Consider the following 23,907-nt stretch of genomic DNA (forward strand, 5'->3'; position numbering starts at 1 on the left):
CTCTCACTCTCACTCACACTCTCTCACTCTCTCTCTCTCTCTCATTCTCACTTTATCTCATGTATTCAGGGACTTTAGCAGTCCGAGCCGAGCAGGCCTTTCTGAGGGGTGAACTCGAGGAACTCTCTCTGCCCAAACTCTCAGAGTAATTCAACCATCTGGATGGGGTCACTGTTTGTCACGGAGCGCACAGTATGAGACAGTGCCGCGTGCACAGCATCACAGCAAGGAGAGGCTCTGAGATTACAGTAATGCTGTGTTCATGAGAGCCACTTCCTTCAAGCCAAAAAACACATGAATACATCTTTGAAGCATCCATCATTGTGTCAAAGAATGGAAATGGCATTAAGACATATTGTTGAGTTGTTATATAAAAACAGCATATGTTGTGATTACTCTGTTGTGATAAAAAGGGATATTTTTGTAGTTGTGATTTTTACAGCCACATTCATATTCTCTGAGGGTCTGAGGGTGTCTGAATGCACTCAACGCTCGCAAAATGCATCTGTAAGTAAGGTATTAACCCACAGTGGATACCTCATCATCATACCCAACTCAGTATGATGGAAAGAGACATTCAGGATTCATCAGAACTCACATGTAGACATGGAGGCCCATTAGGAGCCGATGCCGGGAGCTAAACAGTTAGGTTTCTGAGGTACTGTGAACTCACACAGTCACACACACATACTGTTACCGGAACCCCTTTTAAATGAACCACCGTTGGGATGCTTTTTTTTATCCACTTAGCATATGGAAATAGACAATCAAGATGAATCATAACTCACATGTTGGGATTCCCAATTAGGAGCCGATGCCGGGAGCTAGACAGTTATGTTTCTGAGGTTTCACACACACTGAACAGGTCACATGCATATTGTTACCTCAAACCCTTTAAATGTCCCACCATTGGGGTGCATTTTATAGAGTAAAGCCTGCTTCGAAAGAAAAGGTGTTGGAGTAAATAGTTTGTCTTGAAAAAAGGCATTGAATTTCCTTGTCTTTGTTTTCTCTTGAAGTCTCAAATGTGGCACAACAGGCCTACTGTAAACAATCCCAGCCTCAATGTGAACGTCCTTCATACTAACTAAAGGTTATATATGTGGGGCGGCGGGTAGCCCAGTGGTTAGAGCTTTGGACTAGTAACCTGAAAGGTTGCAAGAATCGAATCCCCGAGCTGACAAGGTAAAAATCTGTCGTTCTGCCCCTGAACAAGGCAGTTAACCCACTGTTCCCCGGGAGGCTGTCATTGTAAATAAGAATTTGTTCTTAACTGACTTGCCTCGTTAAATAAAGGTAAAAAAATATATATGTAATGGTCTGACAAGACAGAATCTGTGGTGTTGAATTAGAATGGATGGCAGTGTACTGTAGCCTACTGTTACTGAGGAGAGGAACAATTTGCCCACACTGCAAGTGCCAATCCTGATGCATTCACAAGTCAAAAGAAGGGACATGGAAGAATTTAACACCCGCTGTATGTCATCAAAATCACTGTCAAGTAGTCAACAAAAATAAAGCGATATATATAAAATAAAGCGATATAACAAAATACAACCTTACATCTATCCTCTGTTCAATTTGTAAACACTATCCAACATGGTAGCAATAGCTTATTAACAAAGTCAATTAGAATAATTGCCAAGATATCCAACCATATTTCACCCCAAAAGTAAGTGACTTACTCTGCATTCAATTAAAGCTGACTTACTTACTGTTGTTTTGTTTACATGTAATGGGACCAGGAGACAAACAGATGTTATAAGAAGTAAATGCTTTCAGAGTTAAACTGACAATGTAAGTATAGAACGGGACCAGTAGCCTACCTCTGTAATTACACAGACCAAAATGCAGTGTTTGCACAGCACGAGGAACGAAATATCACTACCCGTGGACATTTTGTTATTAAAATTCATGTGTAAAAGGCAATACATCTGCATAGCGCAGAGGCGAGAAATCTTATTAAGTGCGTGTAATAAGAGTGAATACTCACAGTGTTAGCACCGCCAAGTGGCACTAAAACCTTTTAGATAACCATAGTAGTAAACTTCTACACCGGGCTATTCATATTAGTATGTGAATAATATCATACGGCCAACATTATTTTGATAATTATATGTATTATACGTATTTATTGTATCCTATGAAGTCGTGAATTATGCACAGCAATAGAAAAGAGAAGGTGGAAACGTTAAATATTTCACCAGTAATACAATTTACTCCAGAGATTACAGCATTCAGACTGCAAAACGGCAAATTAACCAGTTCAGCATGTCCAGTGAAAGGTCTGATTTGGAAAGAAGAAAACATCGGCATGGTAAAGCATTTCAAATGCCAATATGTGTAAACCACTCACCTAGTGAAGTCTCCAACTACTCCTATTCATCTAGCAGGAGAACAACTGCAAGTCTCAACCAGTCTGAAGAAGGTGAGTGTTGTTGTGGCTCAGGGGGGAAAATACGGTAAAGGTGGAGTAATCCCAGTTTGCGTTCTCCTATTTAAAACAAAATCCAGTAACTCCGGGTCAATCTCTGACTACTGTGCAGTTCTCAGATCTCTCTCTCTCTCCCCCTCTCTCTCTCTCTCTCTCTCTCTCTCTCTGCCGTCTCTCTAGAGCCATATATTTCTGTCGCGGTGCCTCTTCGCAGCAGCACAGTGCACTGTTTGTAACTGGACACTACACCGCATTGCACTGCCGCGCTCCGCTTCACCTCACAGACAATAGCCACGGCCACGAGACAAGGACCCAAGCCAAGTGACGCGAACTCTTAAAACTTTGTTAAAACTGTAGCAAGAAGGGAGATCAGACAGAGCATTGCAGAATGCGCGGTTATGTGAGTTGCTGCGTGCAATGCAAGCGCTCTATGATAGCCATCGGGTTCGCAGGATTTAAAAAAGAACTGAAGTAAGAGTGCGCCCCCCCTTGCCGCGTCCGTTCATTCACACACTGGATGAATTGGCCATGATTCTCGCATGATTCTGGAAGACGTGGCAGGCAGCGGCGCACAGCTGTCCTGCAGGTAGATTACGTACTGCAGACGGATACAATAGGGGAACATTGATCCATGAGATCCCAATGTTTTGGTGGGACTATGCAAAGTGCATTTTCTAGGAGGCACTTTTATGCATTCATGTTCATGTTTGTTTCACATTAAAGGTCAATTCCACCACTTTTAAACCTAATTTTCATTATCTCCAACACAATTGTGTCTACATGTGAAAACGGCAAATATCTACGTTTTGTAGAAGAAAAATATAAAGTTGAAATATTCTACTGCCGATTTTGACAATCACAATGTAAAAAATGTAGTAATACTATCTGTGATATCACAGATGAGTATTTTTTATAACTATTCCTCGTATCTATTTGACCACAGATCATAGAAGTGTGCTGTTTTCACATAAGACACTGGTTTGTTGCTGGAGATGGATGAGGTTGAACATTGGCATAATTGCACTTTAATATTTTGAAAGAGTGTGGGTCTATCCAACATTTGTTGACTATTAAGTTAACTGTCTGCAAATGTTTTTAATATCACAACTAGTCAAAATCAAATAAATTCATTAAAAATCCTACAATGTGATTTTCTGGATTTTTTCCCCTCATTTTGTCTGTCATAGTTGAAGTGTACCTATGATGAAAATTACAGGCCTCTCTCATCTTTTTAAGTGGGAGAACTTGCACAATTGGTGGCTGACTAAATACCTTTTTGTCCCACTGTACATGTACATGCCTTGAGTGTGACATCTTCAATTCAATACCTTCCTTGTAATGTTTATCTCTCCAGCCAAATTAACATGTGTCAAGCTATGCACACACACGGCCAATGCGAGTGACAGTCATCCTGTTTTTGACACTATGACAGAGAGGCGACGTCTGCTGCTTTGACAGATGCATTTATTCAAGTCAAACACAGACGGTCTCTTCATATACTGGCCTGGGTGAATACAGATACAGTATGATAGGCTCTCTGTATCCACACATCTACATTCAAATCAGGAACATTCCATATAAAAATGCAAACCGCCCCCAATAGAGGATAAAGTAAAGCTGAGATTTACATTTCAAGTGGTATTTCTCTCTCGCTCTCGCTCCAATTCAAAGGGCTTTATTGACATGGGAAATATATGTTTAAATTGCCAAAGAAAGTGAAATAGATAATAAACAAAAGTGAAATAAACAAGAAAAAATGTACAGGAAACATTAAAACATTCAAAAGGAATAGAGGCGTTTCAAATGTCATATTATGGCTATGTACAGTGTTGTAACAATGTGAAAATAGTTCAAGTACAAAAGGGAAAATAAATAAACATAAATATGGGTTGTATTTACAATGGTGTTTGTTCTTCACTGGTTGCCCTTTTCTTGTGGCAACAGGTTACAAATCTTGCTCCCGTGATGGCACACTGTGATATTTCACCCAATAGATGTGGGAGTTTTTCAAAATTGGATTTGTTTTTGAATTCTCTCTCTCTCACAGAATGCCGACCAACCCAAAATGCTAGTAGTCAGAGAACGTTAACATATTTACAGGGCTGAGAAAAGGCAGCCCTACAAGATGTATGATGCGTTTGTGCCTCGATGCCAGGGAAGGACAAAGAGCAGACAGGACACATGGGGGATTACAACCACTGATCCTACAAATATCACTGTGACATCTAGTTGTACACATTACTCACTAGCTGTCAAAATGTTTCGAAGAACATCTTATTTACTCAACATCTGCGCTCTAACGTAGAACGTACAATGACTTAAATGTATATTTCACCTTGCACAAGGTTTAAAGAATATGGAGGTACAGTAGTAACTCACTACATTCACCCCCAATGTGTAGCATATTACTGTTTGATTCTGCCTCAATCTGGATCTAGCCTAAACTCCAACAAAAACCCTCTCCAGCCGGAGAACTCCCAAAAACCCTCTCCAGCCGGAGAACTCCCAAAAACCCTCTCCAGCCGGAGAACTCCCAAAAAACCCGCCTGAAAGGGTTCTTTACCTCGGCTTTAAGTGAGATTCTTTAACCAGACAATGGTGGGTCTTAACTGAGTTCCCAGATAAATGGGCCTGCTGATGGATGGCTGTTAGTGCATCAGGGCATGGAAGGGGGATGGAGAGGGGAGCATTCACACACACACACACACACACACACACACACACACACACACACACACACACACACACACACACACACACACACACACACACACACACACACACACACACACACACACACACACACACACACACACACACACACACACACACACACACACGTATTCAAGTATCCCCCAGTCCTCTCTGGTGTGTGCTGTGTGTGTGCACGTGTGTGTGTGTCTCCTTAAACAGTACACATATTCACTGGGTGCCAGTCAGTCTAATGAACTGGAGTTGCCAAGCAACACACCAAAAATCTAGGCTAGGCATGAGTCCCCTTCCTCTCTTCTATCCCGCTCTCCATCCATCCCTTCCTCCATCCCTTCACCTGGCCCAACTGTGTTTACCGTTGAAAAGGTGTGTGTGTGTGTGAGCTTTACCTCTGCCTACCCAGCCTCTATATAACTCCCAAATCGCTCTCCAGCAACAAACAGTCCATCTGTCAAACAGCTACTGTTACCCAGCCGCTGGTCAGCTCAGGACTGGACGGACTCTGGGAAACCTAAAAAACAACAAGCACACACACACACACACACACACGCACGCACGCACGCACGCACGCACGCACGCACGCACACACACACACACACACACACACACACACACACACACACACACACACACACACACACACACACCAAGTATACAGCAGCTGCAACAATGACCTGAAGAGAGAGATTGGGTGTATGCATACATTTAATGTTTGTGTACAGTACCATTATAAAGTTTGGATACACCTACTCATTCAAGGGGTTTTCTTTATTTTTACTAGTTTCTACATTGTACAATAATAGTGAAGATATCAAAATTATGAAATAACACATATAGTAACCAAAAACATGTTAAACAAATCAAAATGTATTTTATATATTAGATTCTTCAAAGTAGCCACCCTTTGCCTTGATGACAGCTTTGCACACTCTTGGCATTCTCTCAACCAGCTTAAACTAGAATGCTTTTCCAACAGTCTTGAAGGAGTTCTCACATATGCTGAGCACTTGTTGGCTGCTTTTCCTTCACTCTGCGGTCCAAACCATCTCAATGGGTTGAGGTTGGGGGATTGTGAAGGCCAGGTCATCTGATACAGCACTCCATCACCCTCCTTCTTGGTCAAATAGCCCTTACCCAACCTGGAGGTATGTTGGGTCATTGTCGTGTTCAAAACCAAATGATAGTCCCACTAAGCACAAACCAGTTGGGATGGAGTATTGCTGCAGAATGCTGTGTTAGGCATGCAGGTTAAGTGTGCCTTGAATTCTAAATCAATCACAGACAGTGTCCCCAGCAAAGCACCTCCACACCATCACACCTCCTCCTCCATGCTTCATATAGTGGGAACCACACATGCAGAGATCATCCTTTCACCTACTCTGCATCTCACAAAGTCACTGCGGTTGGAACCAAAAGTCTCAAATTTGGACTCATTAGACCAAAGGTCAGATTTCCAAGGGTCAAATGTCCATTGCTCATGTTTCTTGGCCCAAGCAAGTCACTTCTTCTTATTGGTATCCTTTCCTTGTGTTTTCTATGCAGAAATTTGAGATGCAATCTGAGGTGCAGTTAACTCTAATGAACCTATCCTATGCAGCAGAGGTAACTCTGGGTCTTCCTTTCCTGTGTCGGTCCTCGTGAGAGCCAGTTTCATCATAGTGTTTGAAGGTTTTTGTGACTGCACTTAAAGAAATTTTCCGGATTGACCGACCTTCATGTCTTATAATAATGATGGATTGTCGTTTCTCTTTACTTATTTGAGCTGTTCTTGCCATAATATGGACTTGGTATTTTATCAAATAGGGCTATCTTTTGTATACCACCCCTACCTTGTCACAACACAACTCTTTGGCTCAAATGCATTAAGAAGGAAAGAAATTCCACAAATTAACTTTTAACAAGGCACACCTATTAATTGACATGCATTCCAGGTGACTACCTCATGAACTGGTTGAGAGAATGCCAAGAGTGTGCAAAGCTTTCATCAAGGCAAAGGGTGGCGACTTTGAAGAATCTAATATATAAAATACATTTTGATTTGTTTAACATGTTTTTGGTTACTACATGATTCCATATGTGTTATTTCCTAGTTGTGATGTCTTCACTATTATTCTACAATGTAGAAAATAGTAAAAATATAGAAAAACCCTTGAATGAGTAGGTGTCTCCAAACTTTTGACTGGTACTGTGTATATGGACCGTGGGTCAGATTGGATTGGGAAAAAAGGTGATGGAGAGGGGGTGAGGATTGGGTAATGGAGGCAGTCAAGCATAGTCCCCGGAAGGAAGAAAAAGGAGGAGAGGAATGAACAATGGAGGGATGGAGGAAGGAGTGCTGACCAGCTGTGAATCTCTGCAGTCATCTTTCACCCTGCTACTGTACCTGCGTGGGCCCAATGAGCCATCCCACACTGCACTGGGTCCAAGAGCAGCTGATTTCTCAGGCTTACCCAGCCTTGCCGTGTCCTTGCGGTGCCGAGGGAGACGTCCCTGTAGCATCTGAGACCCAGAATGTCCTGTGTAACGTTAACTGCCACGGTCCAGAGGAAGAAGGATTGGAACAATAATGTCATAAACACCAAGGTTCTCCAAGAAGTATTTCTGCTGTGGAAGACACAGTGAGGGGAAATTATTGAACTCCATAGACCCAGTGTCTCCCAGGTGTATAACAGAATACACCTGAACCGCAGATATACAGAAGCTCAGCAAAATCTGGGTGAGATTTAGATTTTGAATGGCTGCCATATTGGCAACAAATATGCCATTCTAGAATGCTGATTAAAATGTTTTCTCATTGAGCATTCCATGCCAACATGGTGGATTGTCTGCAAAACTGCAGTTTAGTAAATCTATTCTGTAGTGGATTTACGGTGGGAACTCTATAGCTATCCTATAGCTCCCTGTCTCTTTCATGACACCATCTTTGTCCAATCCATCTTTAACTCATCCTCAGGTCTGTCTAGGCCAGTGGTTCCCAAAGTTTGTATAGTCTCGTACCCCTTCAAACATTCAACCTCCAGCTGTGTACCCCCCTAGCACCAGGGTCAGCGCACTCTCAAATGTTGTTTTTTTGCCATCGTTGTAAGCCTGCCACACACACACACTAAACATCGAACATCGTTGAAAACGGTGAATAACTCAACACAGGTTAATGAGAAGGGTGTGCTTGAAAGGATTCACATAACTCTGCAACGTTGGGTTATATTGGAGAGTCTCAGTCTTAAATCATTTTCCACACACAGTCTGTGCCTGTATTTAGTTTTCATGCTAGTGAGGGCCGAGAATCCACTCTCACATAGGTACGTGGTTGCATAGGGCATCAGTGTCTTAACAGAGCGATTTGCCAAGGCAGAATACTCTGAGCGCAGCCCAATCAAGAAATCTGGCAGTGGCTTCTGATTAAATACAATTTTCACAGAACCGCTTGTTGCAATTTCAATGAGGCTCTCTTGTTCAGATATCGGTAAGTGGACTGGAGGCAGGGCATGAAAGGGATAACGAATCCAGTTGTTTGTGCATCCGTTTCCAGTAATTGCGCACCCAACTCACTCAGGTGCTTCGCTATATAACATTTGACGTTGTCTGTAAGCTTGAGTTCATTTGCACATAAAAAATCATACAATGATGGAAAGACCTGTGTGTTGTCCCTGTTAATGCAGATAGAGAAGAGCTCCAACTTCTTAATCATACCCTCAATTTTGTCCCGCACGGTTGTGGAGAGTCCCTGTAATCCTAGAGTCAGATCATTCAGGCGAGAAAAAAAAACATCACCCAGATAGGCCAGTCGTGTGAGAAATTCATCTTTATGCAGTCAGACAAGTGAAAATCATGGTCAGTAAACAAAATTTTAAGCTCATCTCTCAATTTAAAAAAAAGTGTCAATACTTTGCCCCTTGATAACCAACGCACTTCTGTATGTTGTAAAAGTGTTGCATGGTCACTGCCCATATCATTGCATACATAGTGCAGAAAATACACGAGAGTTCAGGGGCCTTGCTTTAACAAAGTCAACCATTTTCACTGTAGTGTCCAAAACGTCTTCCAAGCTGTCTTCCAAGTAGCCCCGTTGGAAAATATAAATGGACTGTTTGAAAATGTGAAGGAAAAAAAAGTTTAAAAAAAATATATATATATTTTATCTATTTAAAAAAAAAAACTCTGACGGTATTGTGTTCCCCTGTTCCCCAGTTTGAGAATACCTGATCTAGGGCATTGGCTAGTCTGATGTAATGTGTGTGTCTGTGTCTATCTGTGTGTGTGTGTGTGTGTGTGTGTGTGTGTGTGTGTGTGTGTGTGTGTGTGTGTGTGTGTGTGTGTGTGTGTGTGTGTGTGTGTGTGTGTGTTGTGTGTGTGTGTGTGTGTTTGTGTCTGTGTGTTTGTGTCTGTGTGTTTGTGTCTGTGTGTGTGTGTGTGTTTGTGGGTGTATGCATTGCCTGTAAGTGTGCCCTCTGTCTTTTCTCATGGCTTCTACAACTTGATGGAGTGGAGCTTTGGCCTCCTCCAGCCCAGCAGCTCCAGAGAGAATGGACAGACAGAGAGAGAGAGATAATGACATGGGGTGCTAGGTCCATAGGGTCATCTTCCTCTACTCTACTGATACTCTGGCTGGCTAGATTCCTCCCTGTCCTCCCCTGCTTCCACCGTGATGGATAGTAACCAGAATAAGGCTGATACTTTGAGTTTTTTAAGGATATTTTGTTCCCTCTCACTCTCCCTTGGATGTGAAGTGGAGTGGAAAAGTTAAGAGCGGCAGAGATGAACTTTGTGAAATTCAATCATGGAGCGGAGGCCAGAGGAGGCGTGAGGTCCCCTGTCCACAGACAGCCTTTTAAATTACACAGAATTAATTAATGTCACAAACGACAATGGCCTGAATTTGTAGGGAGCAATTATCTACATCGCTATCCCATGTGATGGGAGCAATTATCCACCGCAATGGGTACAAAATGTGACCAACATTTGGGACCACTAATAGTATTGGTGACAAGGGCTTTGTTTTTTTGTAATTACTTAGACCTACTATCCAAAAACAAATATGATAATATGAAACCTGAACTTTTCATACTGTCCCAATATTATGTAGGTACAGTATAACAGCAATGGGGAGTGTAATCAAAGTGTCTATCTCGTGTGCATTCCAGCGGGGCTTGAAACGAATCTCTTACAGTGAACGTTTTGTTTTCCTAGTGTAACAAGAACACAATGATATTCTTCCTTCATCTCCCCTCCTAACTCACCAAAAGGCAATTTGTTTCTCTCAACACCGGATTGTGTTTCTGAGCCTCCCTGGCCTCTCCTCACAGCCCTGTCTTCTTCTGTCACTAGGTCTTATTGTGTCAGCTACACACACTCACAGTGTCCTATATCATCGGGTCACACATCTCCAACAGGACGAAACACAGACACACAGAGGCAAGAATGCATTCACACACACAAACAGGTGGAGAGTGTGGATGGGGTGTGTGTGTGTGTGTGTGTGTGTGTGTGTTTGAGTGTGTTTGTGTGTGTGTGTGTGTGTGTGTGTGTGTGTGTGTGTGTGTGTGTGTGTGTGTGTGTGTGTGTGTGTGTGTGTGTGTGTGTGTGTGTGTGTGTGTGTGTGTGTGAACCGTGATGCTTTCTGAGCAGGTGTGCACAGCAATTCAAGATTAGGCTTCCCGCTACACTGCCTCTGTTTCTCTGAGTTGTACAAATCTAGATTTATGTGTGTTTTGGGGCTCTACTGAGGCACAGAAAAATGACAGAAATCTGCAGAGTTTTTCACAGTGCGGGATCATGGATACCTTAACTGTGTAGGTACCACAGATAATAAATACATGGAATGGCTTATGATACTCTTCTTCCTAGATCACCCACAGCCACAGGCCTCTATGTCGTCATCGTGGAAAACCCTCTTTTCATAGTTAATGTACTGCAACATGCTCCTTCTACGGCCTTTTTACATATACAATATAACATTCACTGTATCATCTGTTCTACCCATTGGGAAATACACAACCTTAAAGATTAACCACAACAACAACAACAACACCAACAACAATAAGGATAATACCAAAAACTAGCTCCCTAACCAATAATAATAATCGATATTACTTGGATATTATTATATTTTATTATCCCTGATAATCTATTTTTATAATAATGAGCCGGCAGTATGCTGTTGGAACTCATTAAAAACAAGCCCCTGTTGTAAAACCCTACATCCATCTTACTCACTCACACACACACGCACGTACGCACGCAGGGCACGCACATACACGCACGCACACACAAACTTCCCAACATCCATCATCCTACTGGGTCTCCAGCGGGAGCCAACGGTGGGACAATCTGCCCATTCCTCTCCCAACCAAACGCTGCTTTGTTGACAAGCAAGTGTGTTCCCAGATAATTGGTTTTAGCTTCATGCCGGACAAGTTAATTAATTTTAATTACTGGCAGGCATCCACTTGGGGTCAAATGGAGGGAGAGAGAGAGAGAGACTGAGTGTCAGGCAAGACAGAAGTAGAAGTTTGTGGTTTGTTAGGCTGTTTGTGTTCTTCCTCCGAGCGTACAGTGAAATGTATGTTCGTCGGACGTCACTACTCTGATAGGCTGAGCCGGGCTTAAAAACAGTCATACGTCAGCTTTGTCTTCACATGACAGAACTGGAACGGTGCAAAATAACATCTAGTATTGTTGTCCACCACAGACAGAACAGCAGTGTGTGCAGGTTACCTGTTGGGTTCAAACAAGGACAGGAGATTACGGGTTACCTTCAATGGGTAAGTGTTGCACACAGTACTAATATCCATTCACAGCAGCACTATAGAAGTAAAGGACGCATAGCAGGCTCGACCATCATTTTAACGAGGGAACAAACCCAGGAAGTATTTTGAAACCGAGAATGTGTTATTACAAAAATTGATTATCTGGGATAATAAAATAATGACAACATTAAACATAGTGGCACCAAGCTGGCACCAATCAGAATACACACACACGCGTGCATACTGTTTCACCCACTTCATACAGTATGTACGTATATACTATACTGTACTGTATTGTATTTACACACATATAATGCTGTGTTTTGTGTGTAAACATTATTGAAGTGACCAGTGTTCAATGACTAGAGTACAGTATATACGTACATACTGTATGAAGTGGGTAAAACAGTATGCACGTGTGTGTGTGTATTCTGATTGACGCCAGCTTAGTGCCACTGTGTTTAATGTTGTCATTATTTTATGAATGACAGTCCACAGGCACGACATCAGTGGATATTACAAGTTATTTGCTTTAGGACTAGGAATGTTATATTAATTCGGGGCAGATTCATTATTCATTTATATATTCATCAGGTTTGGAGTAGAGTCAACAGCAGCTGTGGAGGGCAATTGTGTGTCTGGTTATTTCAACAAGTCAATTATTTGACCAATATGAGAGCTTGGACTATGAGTTTGGTATATTGGTATGTTTTATGTGATTGTCTTTGATGTGCTAACATAAACCACACTGATTTACTGGTATGCCCTTCTCAGCACACACCCCTTCCCAATAGCTACACAAATTCCCATTAACTCTGTAATCGACTGGGTCGTTGATTGGTTAATTGAATTGTTAATTGATTGGTTAATTGATTGGAATCGCTGATCTGTGCCCCTACGGCCCACCGGAGACACCCTAGGGATTGTGGGATTTGTGTCAACATTCTCCCTCGCTCCGCCACGCTGTCTCATTCTTTCATCGCTTCCTCCACTTTTCCTCTCTAAACCGTGAAGCATGAGATTGGATTTATTCTGTAATAGAATAAAGCACATTGTTTCTCATTGGTGCAGAGAAAGCGAGGATATAACCGAAACAGCGCCGACTTGCCTGGTTGGGAAAGTTGATCAAAAGCGTCATATCCAAGAAGGAAGAACGGTGTTGTTGTTTTTTGGTCAAAATCTATTGAGTTTGTTTTTATTAAAAATAGAATTCCTTTCATTTCTTGGTGGTGCTCATATTGATTTGGTCTAAGCTGATGCAGTTCGCTTTAGAAGTGAAAGAGGAGGGAATGAAACAGGTAATCTTCAAGAGATCAAAGAACAAGGTTGACACAGCTATTTCCAGGGATTTATGTAACTTAACAAAGTCTACAATGATTAGGATGAAGTTTACCCCTAGACACTGCTCTAAGGTCAGGTTTGTGTTTTCCCGTAATAGTTTAAGGGAGCTAAGCTGATCCTAGATTTGTGCTCTCAGGCAGCTTCCTACCTAGAGCAATAGAAAACATTGAAATTCATACCCTCAATTCGGGCCATTGTTGTGGACTGAAAGTAATGAAGAATAACCTGTATTGTTCATATTCAACCTTCAACAATGTGAAACTCCATCTGTAGTTTTAATTGAACACGTTTCTCTGTTATCCCTAATGTCCATTATTCTGTCTCGCCCTTTCACTCCTCTTCTCTGCTTTATAGTCTTACGGAATAGAGTCACATGATCAGTTCACGAACTATTAGCTTCAGTGACACCATAAAAATAGCATCTTTCAGTATGACATCAATCCGCAGTCAACTTGTTGTTTTGTTATCCTGCTGTTTAATGTTGAATATCGTTTTTGGGGGATATTCACATGGGAACGTAAAGGACAATATATTACAGGTTTTGTTTTAGATGAAGCGATGAGAATGGAAGGTCAGGACATATGGTTCTCAGTGTAGTATATTAATGACTGTCTTTAGGAAACTGAGAATGTAGCTCTGCTGCCCTTTAGATCAATTTACACTCTTGACTTTTCTGGGCAGGTACAGAGTTCCTAGAAATATCCTCACACAATGTATTGCTCACTCGGTTGCATGCACAAATGCACAAACACGCACACACTTGCTCACACTTGCATGCACAAACACGCACACACTCAGCTAGACCAGACATGATCAATACATTCTGCCTCTCACATCAGATGAACAGCTCTTGGTCCTGGAGTGCCACAGTGTCTGCAGCCTGAGGTGCATGCCAGACAACTCCTCATCTAACCAATCACCATCCTGACTGAACCAATTATGATGCTCATTCAACCAATCACAGGTCCTGATGGAACCAATCTAGCCCCCTGTCTTCCAGGGTCAGGGTTGAAGTTGGTGGGTTAGTGACTGGGTGGAAAAGAAGACTGAAGCGCCCAACGATCAGGGCTTGGAAATGTAACATATTGAGAAGAAGTTGTTGCTGTGTGTGGTTGAGTGATAGAAAATAATAGGGAATAAATAAATAGAATAGGTTTGGTTGAGAGGCAACATTGTTACAGTTACCACAACCGGTAAGAAATAGTTTTAAATATACTTTTTGCAAGAAGGCGGCAGTGAGGGAGTTATACTGATCAAACGCTGAATGTGAATGAACTGTACGCCTGTATCTAAACTAACCTTATTAAAAAACATTCAACTCAAAGAAAACAGCAAGGGTTCTCTTCAGAGACCTTCGCTCTGTAAGCAGAGTCAGCAGAATAGTCTGGACAATGCTAACAAGTGTTCCTCCCCCAGTTCTGTTCCTCTCCAGTGTTATACTGTACTGTCAATATGAGACATCAACTCAATCACAACAGACAAAGGAGCTGACGAATCACATCTGTTTCAGATGTCTTGTATCTTAATAGAGTGTCCTGTAACGTCAGCGGAGTTAGTGAAGGTGGCATATCAAACAGACAGTGGGAGTGGACACATCATCTTCAATCACACATCAGAGGAGTGATGGATCAAAGTTATCCTAGTCCACACATATGCAGGTCAGAAAGAGGAATGCACGCATACTCACAGACAGACACATGCAAGCATACAAGCACAGGCACATGTACGCACATACTCAAACACAACTCTCTAAGGCCCTGCTCTAATTCTGCTGTACCCTTGTACACGCGCTCCAAGGATACTCCCTAACATGAGTCAGTTTGTCGGATATTAACTTGGATTCTGTGAGTTGGTCTGATTGCCAGTCGTCTCATAATAACACGGCTCTGTAACACTTTCCTCTGACGTGTTTAAGTTTAACAGCAAGTGTAGGGCGTCCTACGGCCACATCATGATCCAATTCAAATGGAAATGTAACATTCTGCTGACAACTGAGGAACAAAGGGGCTGCTAGACAGGAAGTGTGTTTTACAGAGGCTTCCGGAGTGTCTGTAAGCAGGTGAACTCAGACAGACCGAGGCCTCGCTGGATAAAGGTCAGATTAGCATAAGGCCCAAGGTCATGGGCGTTCAGGTGTCGCTCAGGCAAGATATTGTCACTTTAAGGGATCAGCAGGTGATCTTTGACTCCTGGTATTTGCCCGGCTGCTACTCTCGTTCCCCTTCATAAGCACGTCTTATCTTTGTGAATAACAGAACTTGTCCAGGCTGTTGAAAGCTTTGCGATAAGACGAAACTGCGCTTCACACCTTGTGTCTACAACTGGTGAGCCTTTAAACTATGTAAGGTATACTGAGATTTTGTACACTCAAATGATAGTGATTCAACATCTTAAGGTGGCAAAATTCACCGTTACACAACCGTTTTAGAATATCCAGGATATCCAGTAAATCTCAACAGCCACTGGAGTGATGTGTCACCTCTACAGGTATACCTGGAGCCCACCTTAAACTGCAGAGCGAAGAGTGGTAGCGTAGATGAATGCAGAACAAATCGGCTCCAATGACCAACAAATTACCACAGGGCAAGAGGTATTGCTGTTATATATGCTGTAGTCCTACTCTGGTGGGTACCAATAATGTAGTAATCGAACCAAGACTAGAGCATAGTCCTACTTCTGACCCAACAAGAGCATTGAGTCTATAACTAACACGATGAACCACATTACTCCTCCATTTCATTAAGATGTCTGGAGTTGTCATGAAGTATTGTGTTGTCTTTGCAGGATCTGTCTTCAACTTAACAATAAGATAATATCCAAACAACCTCTCTATTGTTCACTGTGTTCATCCTCCTTTTATGAATCTCAGACGACTTCACACACAGAAAAGGAGTCTGATGCCAGACAGATTAGATCTATTGTGTTTGGTTGAACGGTGAGGTCGTTATTATGTTTTCAACACTTGGTGTATAGGAGCGCTCATTTGGTACCCATGCTTCCACCCAGATTTTTTATTTAATTTAACTATGCAAGTCAATTAAGAACAAATTCTTATTTACAATGACGGCCTACCCTGGCCAATTGTGCACCAGCCTATAGGACTCCCAATCATGGCCGGATGTGATACAGCCTGGATTCGAACCAGAGACCAGTGACGCCTCTTAGACTGAGCTGCAGTGCCTTAGACCGCTGCGCCACTCGGGAGCGTTGGGTAAACAACAGGGCATAGTGTGTGTCTGTCTGTGGGTGTGTGTGTGTTTTGCAACACAGCCGTTAATCGTGACATTTCCAGTTGACAAGAGAGTGTATTGGTCCACAGATGGTGCAGTAGAAATGCCAATGTAATGGGACTGATTGGAGTAGCTCATCATTCTCTCTCGCTCTCTCTCTCTCTCTCTCTCTCTCTCTCATAAAACATAACTCACTCTCCCTTCCAACCCTACAGCATAATTTTCTCCCTATCTCCTCCCTAAAACATAATTCTCTTTCACACGTTCCTAAAACATCGCTCTCCCTTTCTCATTTGTCCCTACACATCAGTCACTTCTGCACTCGTTTCTTTAAAACCTTCCAATCCATCCAGAATGGGCCTTTCTGCCCCCAGACATGACACGATGAGCACTGATGCATCACCACCATGGCTATGGCTGGCAATGGAGCACAGAATCATGAAGAGACTAGGGGAATATACACACTTATGGACTTAAACAGAAGTATACATGTTCATTCTGTTGCATTGTATTGTATTTTATTCAGTTTGAAAGGCCTTGAGATGTCAGACTTGTATAGAAAATGTTAAATGTTAAGGCTGAAAATAACATGAGCATATTGGAATGGAATAATAGGCACTGAACAATTAATGAAGGTCAGAGGGGTAAAAGCAGTCTAATTACTGATAATGTGGTGTTTTGCATCTCGGTAGTCTGTTTCTATTAAAACTGTATACGTATCACAGTATAGTATCAGCTCACAATTAGTTTATAATTGTGCTCAGTCGTTAAAAGGTCTTGGTTGCTTTTAATTCATAAAGGTCAGGCTGGTGGCTTACTATTCCATCTTCCATGTTACTTAACATAGTTTGTTTACATAACGATTCATATCACATATGGTCTCCAAAGCAATTAAGTCTGAATTTACAGCTTTTAGTTGCATGGCAAGCTCTGCATCCCCCCGAATTCTCTAGTGTCAAACCCTCAGTAGAGGCAAACTCTGATTCCACGTTTTCTTTTAATCCGTTAATACCAGCGCTAATGAACAGGCGATAACAGGGTACTCAGGCGTCTGATAAGCTGGAGTAGGAAAAAGAGAGAATGAGAACAGAAAGAATAAAGATGGAGGAAGGAAGAGGCTGAGAGAAGATAAATTCAGGAGTCACACACACACACACACACACATATACACACACATGCACACATGCACGCACACATGCACACACACACACAAAACATGAACATGCAAGCACACATGCAAACATATGCCCACACTCAGCTCTTCGGGCACAAGCCTCTTAAAAGCAGCTAGCTATACTTCACTTGAACTTTCCCATCATAAGGCTTACATTAAACAGTCATTATATTATGACAAATGCTATAAACACAGTTAAAAGTGGATGTTGTCTTTTTAGAACTGAACAGAAGATATATGGAGACTGACATAACACAAGCTGTTACAGTATTCATTGAATGTAGTCTACAGTAGTGTACATACACAGCTACTTACAGTATCCTGTGGTTTATGTCATGTAATGTAAAGTCAGTCAAACTGATGTTAGCTAACGAAATAGCCTTACCCAGATTATACCATTTCAAAATAACTTCTACATTTAGAGTCTGATTGCTCTATTGTACCTCTGAATGATTGCTTTACTGTCGTTGCGTGTACAGTGGCTTGCTCAAGCATTTTTCCTATTTTGTTGCCTTACGACCTGGAATTAAATTTGATTTTTTGGGGGGGTTTGTATCATTTGATTTACACAACATGCCTACCACTTTGAAGATGCAAAGTATTTGTTATTGTGAAACAAACAAGAAATAAGACAAAAAAACAGAGAACTTGAGCGTGCATAACTATTCACCCCCCCAAAGTCATTTAAAAATAATAATATATATATTTCACCTTTATTTAACCAGGTAGGCAAGTTGAGAACAAGTTCTCATTTACAATTGCGACCTGGCCAAGATAAAGCAAAGCAGTTCGACACATACAACAACACAGAGTTACACATGGAGTAAAACAAACATACAGTCAATAATACAGTAGAAAAATAATGTGAGCAAATGAGGTGAGAAAATAAATAAATAAATAAATACAGTAGGGGGAGAGGTAGTTGTTTGTGCTAAATTATAGATGGGCTATGTACAGGTGCAGTAATCTGTGAGCTGCTCTGACAGCTGGTGCTTAAAGCTAGTGAGGGAGATAAGTGTTTCCAGTTTCAGAGAATTTTGTAGTTCGTTCCAGTCATTGGCAGCAGAGAACTGGAAAGAGAGGCGGCCAAAGGAAGAATTGGTTTTGGGGGTGACCAGAGAGATATACCTGCTGGAGCGCGTGCTACAGGTGGGTGCTGCTATGGTGACCAGTGAGCTGAGATAAGGGGGGACTTTACCTAGCAGGGTCTTGTAGATGACCTGGAGCCAGTGGGTTTGGCGACGAGTATGAAGCGAGGACCAGCCAACGAGAGCGTACAGGTTGCAGTGGTGGGTAGTATATGGGGCTTTGGTGACAAAACGGATGGCACTGTGATAGACTGCATCCAATTTATTGAGTAGGGTATTGGAGGCTATTTTGTAAATGACATCGCCGAAGTCGAGGATCGGTAGGATTGGCAGTTTTACAAGGGTATGTTTGGCAGCATGAGTGAAGGATGCTTTGTTGCGAAATAGGAAGCCAATTCTAGATTTAACTTGGGATTGGAGATGTTTGATGTGAGTCTGGAAGGAGAGTTTACAGTCTAACCAGACACCTAGGTATTTGTAGTTGTCCACATATTCTAAGTCAGAACCGTCCAGAGTAGTGATGTTGGACGGGCAGGCAGGTGCAGGCAGCGATTGGTTGAAGAGCATGCATTTAGTTTTACTTGTATTTAAGAGCAATTGGAGGCCACGGAAGGAGAGTTGTATGGCATTGAAGCTCGTCTGGAGGGTTGTTACAGTGTCCAAAGAAGGGCCAGAAGTATACAGAATGGTGTCATCTGCGTAGAGGTGGATCAGAGACTCACCAGCAGCAAGAGCGACATCACATTGATATATATACAGAGAAGAGAGTCTGTCCAAGAATTGAACCCTGTGGCACCCCCATAGAGACTGCCAGAGGCCTGGACAACAGGCCCTCCGATTTGACACACTAAACTCTATCAGAGAAGTAGTTGGTGAACCAGGAGAGGCAATCATTTGAGAAACCAAGGCTATCGAGTCTGCCGATGAGGATGTGGTGATTGACAGAGTCAAAAGCCTTGGCCAGGTCAATGAATACAGCTGCACAGTATTGTTTCTCAATGGCGGTTGGCGGTTAAGATATTGTTTCTCGATGGCGGTTATGATATCGTTTAGGACCTTGAGCGTGGCTGAGGTGCACCCATAACCAGCTCTGAAACCTGATTGCATAGCGGAGAAGGTATGGTGGGATTCGAGATGGTCGGTAATCTGTTTCTTGACTTGGCTTTCGAAGACCTTAGAAAGGCAGGGTAGGATAGATATAGGTCTGTAGCAGTTTGGGTCAAGAGTGTCCCCCCCTTTGAAGAGGGGGATGACCGCAGCTGCTTTCCAATCTTTGGGAATCTCAGATGACACGAAAGAGAGGTTGAACAGGCTAGTAATAGGGGTTACAACAATTTCGTCCGATAATTTTTTTAGAAAGAAAGGGTCCAGATTGTCTAGCCCGGCTGATTTGTAGGGGTCCAGATTTTGCAGGTCTTTCAGCCCATCAGCTGACTGGATTTGGGAGAAGGAGAAATGGGGAAGGCTTGGGCGAGTTGCTGTGGGGGGTGCCGTGCTGTTGACCGGGGTAGGGGTAGCCAGGTGGAAAGCATGGCCAGCCGTTGAAAAATGCTTATTGAAATTCTCAATTATAGTGGATTTATCGGTGGTGACAGTGTTTCCTATCCTCGGTGCTGTGGGCAGCTGGGAGGATGTGTTCTTCTTCTCCATGGACAGTGTCCCAGTTGCAGGAAGGAAATTTCTGCTTCAAAACACTAGTCTTGGCTTTTCTAACTGCCTGTGTATATTGGTTTCTAGCTTCCCTGAAAAGTTACAAATCACGGGGGCTGTTCGATGCTAATGCAGAATGCCATAGCATGTTTTTGTGTTGGTTAAGGGCAGTCAGGTCTGGAGAGAACCAAGGGCTATATCTGTTCCTGATTCTAAATTTCTTGAACGGGGCATGCTTATTTAAGATGGTGAGGAAGACATTTAAAAAAAATAACCAGGCATCCTCTACTGACGGGATGAGATCAATATCCTTCCAGGATACCCCGGCCAGGTCGATTAGAAAGGCCTGCTCGCTGAAGTGTTTCAGGGAGCGTTTGACAGTGATGAGTGGAGGTCATTTGACCGCTGACCAATGAGGCAGTGATCGCTGAGACCTTGGTTGAAAACAGCAGAGGTGTATTTAGAGGGTAAGTTGGTTAGGATGATATCTATGAGGGTTCCCGTGTTTACGGCTTTGGGGTTGTACCTGGTAGGTTCATTGATCATTTGTGTGAGATTGAGGGCATCAAGCTTAGATTGTAGGATGGCTGGGGTGTTAAGCATGTTCCAGTTTAGGTCGTCTAGCAGCACGAGCTCTGAAGATAGATGGATGGCAATCAGTTCACATAAGGTTGGTCTATAGCAGGCGGTGTGAGAGACTGTTTTTAGAGGAGTGGATTTTTAAGAGTAGAAGTTCAATTTGTTTGGGTACAGACCTGGATAGTAGGACAGAACTCTGCAGGCTACCTTTTTTAGTAGATTGCAACACCGCCCCCTTTGACTGTTCAATCCTTTCTCGAACCACCTTTTGCAACAATTACAGCTGCATGTCTCTTGGGGTATGTCTTTATAAGCTTGGCACATCTAGCTACTGGGATTTTTGCCAGTTCTTCAAGGCAAAACTGCTCCACCTCCTTCAAGTTGGATGGGTTCTGCTGGTGTACAGCAATCTTTAAGTCATACCACAGATTCTCAATTGGATTGAGGTTTGGGCTTTGACTTGACCGTTCCAAGACATTTAAATGTTTCCCCTTAAACCACTCGAGTGTTGCTTTAGCAGTAGGCTTAGGGTCATTGTCCTGCTGGAAGGTGAACCTCCATCCCAGTCTCAAATATCTGGAAGACTGAAACAGGTTGAGAAGAAAAGGACTTGAGTTCCTGTACGTTACCACAATCACACCATTAGTTGTTAATCATTAAACAAACTCCTCTGCCTTTTTTTCTCAAGAGACGTATTTCTTCCTGTCAGCACGATGGATGGAGAACCATGCTGGGTGAATGGACAGGGCAATATATCCAGAGAGAAAAATGATTCCATAAAACAGAGTATGTTACAGTCCCTGATGTCTCTTTGGAAGGAGATCCTCACCCTGAGCTCGTCTACTTCATTGTCCAGGGACTGAATATTAGCGAGTAATACAAGTACAATCAGAAGCGGTGGAGTCTGACTAGGGCCCCACTGCTTTAGCAGTATGCTTAGGGTCATTGTCCTGCTGGAAGATGAACCTCCGTCCCAGTCTCAAATCTCTGGAAGACTGAAACAGGTTTTCCTCAAGAATTTCCCTGTATTTAGCGCCATCTATCATTCCTTCAATTCTGACCAGTTTCCCAGTCTCAGCTGATTAAAAACAACACCACAGCATGATGCTGCCACCACCATACTTCCCTGTGGGGATGATGATCTCGGGGTGATGAGAGGTGTTGATTTTGCTCCAGACAAAGCATTTTCCTTAATGGCCAAACAGCTCAATTTTAGTCTCTTCTGACCAGAGTATCTTCTTCCATATGTTTGGGGAGTCTTCCACATGCCTTTTGGCAAACACCAAACGTGTTTGCTTATTTTTTCTTCAAGCAATGCCTTTTTTCTGGCCACTTCCATAAAGTCCAGCTCTGTGGAGTGTACGACTGAAAGTGGTCCTATGGACAGATACTCCAATCTCCGCTGTGGAGCTTTGCAGCTCCTTCATGGTTATCTTTGGTCTCTTTGTTGCCTCTCTGATTAATGCCCTCCTTGTCTGGTCTGTGAGTTTTGGTGGGCGGCCCTCTCTTGGCAGTTTTGTTGTGATGCCATATTCTTTCCATTTTTTAATAATGGATTTAATGGTGCTCTGTGGGATGTTCAAAGTTTCTGATATTTTTTTATAACCCAACCCTGATCTGTACTTCACAACTTTGTCCCTGACCTGTTTGGACAGCTCCTTGGTCTTCATGGTGCCACTTGCTTGGTGGTGCCCCTTGCTTAGTGGTGTTGCAGACTCTGGGGCCTTTCAGAGAAGGTGTATGTATATATTATGAGATCATGTGACAGATCATGACACTTAGATTGCACACAGGTGGACTTTATTTAACTAATTATGTGACTTCTGAAGGTAATTGGTTGCACCAGATCTTATTTAGGGGCTTCATAGCAAAGGGGGTGAATACATATGCACCCACCACCTTTCCATTTTTAGAATTGTTTGAAACAAGTCATTTTTTAATTTCACTTCACCAGTTTGCACTATTTTGTGTATGTACATTACATGAAATCCAAATAAAAATCCATTTCAATTACAGGTTGTAATGCAACAAAGTAGGAAAAACGCCAAGGGGGATGAATACTTTTGCAAGGCACTGTATGTGCTTGCTGTACCTAAGTTCCTGTGAAACAAGGGGAAGGCCTTAAGTGTCTATTTGCAGGTTGTCTGAGGAGAACACTATGATTTATTCAATACGGAGATGAGGACAAGGATATTACTGCTGTTGCCCCATCACATTCTTAAGCCAATACATTTCTGTGAGTGTGTGTGTGTGTTTCAAAAGTCAATCAATTGTTGCCCAGACCAACAGAGCTGACAGGAGTTTGGCTGGCCATCTCTTGGTTTAGCGTGTTTGTGTGTACAGTATGCGTGTGTGTGCGTGCCTGCTGTTAATTTTCAAAGCAGAATGATTACTGCAAATTAAGCATTTACTGAAAATGTAGTGCCCCAGATAGGTTAATAAGGAAACTTTGGTTTATATTTTGACAAGTTGGACTTTAATTGATCTTTGCATCAGACATTAGCTCAAATATCAGTTTGTTGCGAGAGGGGAAAAGTTATATTGTTCCTGCACAGTGAAATAACATCTTAAACCGTTTAAAATATTATCTTTAGTCATGGTACTCATGGGCGTCCCCAACTGAAATTATTTAGGGGAGAAGAAAAATAACTAAAAGCTCTCAACACTTTATCCATCTTCACCCCTGGCAGGAATGTGTTCTCGTGCGGAATTAAAAAAACACAAGGTGTGTTATTTCCATGGATGCCAAATACCTCTCCAAAAATACTTGACATTTGATAGGTACCTTAGGCAGGGTATTCGAGAGCAATACCCTATCCTGAGCCCCAATGACAAAAACAAAACCCAATCTTAATTTGAATTCATGTCTCTGTAATTATTCATTGATTCTCAAGCTGTCAATGATTCTCCGAGGATTTAAACAAATGTCATGTGCGGAGCTGTGTGGTGGGGA

The 23,907-nt window shown here is 42.4% G+C and overlaps 1 protein-coding gene across 3 annotated transcripts in view; it reads right to left on the reverse strand.

Moving 5' to 3' along the window:
• sema5a (sema domain, seven thrombospondin repeats (type 1 and type 1-like), transmembrane domain (TM) and short cytoplasmic domain, (semaphorin) 5A) overlaps nucleotides 1-2,903 on the reverse strand; it is a 193,809-nt gene extending 190,906 nt beyond the window's left edge. For 2 of the 3 annotated variants that reach the window (XM_036935136.1, XM_021620458.2), the window contains exon 1: nucleotides 2,357-2,900. The gene's annotated coding sequence lies outside the window, so the exon portion shown is untranslated. Of the gene's footprint in view, nucleotides 1-2,356 lie in introns of all 3 variants that reach the window. The other variant, XM_036935137.1, reaches the window with a different exon arrangement.
• Between the last annotated feature and the right edge of the window lie 21,004 nt (nucleotides 2,904-23,907).

This window comes from Oncorhynchus mykiss, chromosome 11 (assembly GCF_013265735.2).
Source record: "Oncorhynchus mykiss isolate Arlee chromosome 11, USDA_OmykA_1.1, whole genome shotgun sequence".
NCBI lineage: Eukaryota > Metazoa > Chordata > Actinopteri > Salmoniformes > Salmonidae > Oncorhynchus > Oncorhynchus mykiss.